The sequence below is a fragment of the Octodon degus genome, unplaced genomic scaffold, assembly GCF_000260255.1.
Source record: "Octodon degus isolate 3935 unplaced genomic scaffold, OctDeg1.0 scaffold00245, whole genome shotgun sequence".
Classification (NCBI taxonomy): domain Eukaryota; kingdom Metazoa; phylum Chordata; class Mammalia; order Rodentia; family Octodontidae; genus Octodon; species Octodon degus.
In genome coordinates this window covers 324,643-327,493 of record NW_004524821.1, presented here as the reverse complement: position 1 = coordinate 327,493, position 2,851 = coordinate 324,643, and positions in this window count along the sequence as shown.

Here is a 2,851-nt window from a genome sequence, read left to right as displayed (position 1 = left end):
TCAATCCCCCAGCACCACATGCCAGCCAGCCCCGCCCCCCGGTGGACTGAGCTGGCCACACACACACACACACACACACAAATAAATAAAAAATTAAAAAAAAAAACCTTAAAATAAGACCTAAAGCTGGGGCTGGCGCGATGGCTCAGTGGTCTAAAGCACCTACTTAGAACAAGCTTAGCAGAGCACAGGGACCGTGGTTCAATCCCCCAGCACCACATGCCAGCCAGCTCCCCCCCCCCTTGGGCTGAGCTGGCCACACACACACACACACAAATAAATTTTTTAAAAAAGACCTAAAGCTGTCAAACTTGTAGAAGAAAATGGGGAAATCTTCCTAATACTCGACTTGGCATTTGTATTCTACCAGAACAGAAGGCATTAGAAGGAAAAATAGACAAATGGGACTACGTCAGAATTAAACACATTTGCGCAGCCAAGAAAGCAAGCAACAGAGTGAGGAAGCAACCTGTACAATGGAGGAAAATATCTGCAAACTATGTATCTGATGCAGAGCTGATTATAAAGAAAAAGAAAAAAAAAAAAAAAGAAAAAGAAAAGATAAAAATGCTGGGTGTGTTGGTCTGGCCAGAGGGCTCAGCAGATTACAGCTCCTGCTTGGGCCAGGTTCCATCCCTGGGGTGTTGAGCTGGCCCCACCCCCAGGGCCCACAGAGACAGCGACTGAGACTGGGCATGGTGGTGCACACCTGTAAATCCCAGTGCTTGTGAGGCTGAAAACAGGAGGATCACTCTGAGTCCAATCTGTGCAGTGAGACCCTATAGACCCTGTACTAAATACAAAACACACACACAGCCCAAAAAAACAAAACTGAGTGTGGTGGCATATGGGTGTAATCCCAGCTCTTGGAGGCTGAGGCAAGAGGATCATCTCGAGTTGGAGGCCAGCCTGGGCTCCACAGTGAATTTGAGCTCAGCTTGAACTACACAGTGAGACCCTGTCTTAAAATAAAAAGGGGGGGGCAGGGAGATGGCTCAGTGGAATAAGTGCTTCCCTGACAAGAGCAAGGGCATGAGTTCAAACCCTGGTTCTGCCAAAAAATAAAAAATAAATAAAAATATATATAATTATAAAAAAAGTTTATATCCAGAATAAAGGAATTCATTTTTTATAGGAATTCTTAAAATAATAAATAAATAAATAAATAAATAAATAAATAAAAATGGGCAAAAGATCTAAATGCCCTGTTTTCATGGAAAATACCAAAATGTATGAAAAAATGCTCAACAACACTAATCTGGAGAATGCAATGAAAATCACAATGAGATATTATCTTATACCCATTAGGATAGTGACTCTAAGAAGAAAAATAATAGATGTAGATGTTTATAGAAAAATAGGAATCCACGTGCATTGTGGGTGGACTGTCAAATGGTGTAGCCCCTATAGAAAATATGAAATTCTGCAAAAACTTAAAAATAGAACCACTATATTATCGAGCAACTCACTTCTGACTGTACATCTAGAAAAATTGCAAAAAGGATCTCAAAGAGTATTTATCTACCCACTGCTGTGGGCTGTTTGTGTCACACCAATAGTTTTTAGTTGAAATTCTAACCCTTAATGTGGTGGTATAGCAGGTGGAAATTAGGCCATGAAGGTAATGTCCTCAGAAATGGAATTAGGGCCTCTATACAAGGGACTCCAGAGATTTCTCTCCCATTTGTTCTGCCCCATGAGGACACAACCCAGAAGAGGGACCTCACCAGAACTGACAATGGTGACACCCTGGTGTCAGACTCCCAGCCTCTAGAATTCCTCGCTTTGTTTATAAGTCAGCCCGTTTCTGATACTTTGTCATAGCAGCCTGAATAGTCAGTCTAAGGTACCCATCTTCATTCACAATGGCAAGGACAGGTAAGCAACCTACTGTTCAGCAGTGAATGAATGAATGAAGAACTGCGGCGTGCTGTGCGTGGTGTCGCACACCTGTAATCCCAGTGCTCTAGGACATTGAGGTTGGAGGATTACAAATTAACGAGAGTTAATGAATTATTCCACTTGTAGGAGGTTTCCCTTTTTTTTTTTTTTAAAAGTCACTAAGTTCCCTAGACTGAGCTCTAACTTGTGGGTCGCCTGCCTCAGCCTTCCAAGGCTAGTGCGATTACAGGTGCGCATACCACTAAACAAGACTCTGTATGAGACACTGACGTAATCAGATTTATAGAATCAGGAAGTAGAAGGGTGATTGCCAGGGTTTATGAAGTGTTATCCAATGGGTAGTGTCATAAAAAGTGTTCTAGATCTGTTGTATAACAGTGTACAACTAGAAAACAAATCTATAATGTACTTAACAAGAGGGCAAGTGTATGTACTTTTACCATAATAAGAAAAATAAGAGATGAGTTGGGCCAAGAATTTATTTGACAATTTATGTCCTAAAACAAGCAGATTGACAGGGAAGGAGATTGCTGGGGTTTAGCATTCCCGAACAAAATTTCTAGCAAAATTAATTAAGACTGCTCAGAAAGTTTTTGAAAAGTACTTTTTTAACTTTTTAGTTATGTAAAGGCAAAGACTAAGTTCGTGTATAATAAAGTCCACAGCAAAGATTAGAACGAGGACCTTGCTTTTCTGCCCAAATCTATTTCAGTTATGCTTCAGATAACACCCATTAAGCTGAGAGACAAAAGGATAAGGCAGGATGGAAGGTACAAAGAAATTAGAAATGTACCTAAAAATCATTTTGAAAGGCTATATATATAAAAAAACAAAAACAAAAAAAAAAAAACACTTCTGCCAGGGGGCCTGCCCCTTAGCTCAGTTCTTTAAGTGGCTGCTTCAACAAAGCAGTCAGGCTCAGGTTGCTGTGGTTCGATCCCCACAACAC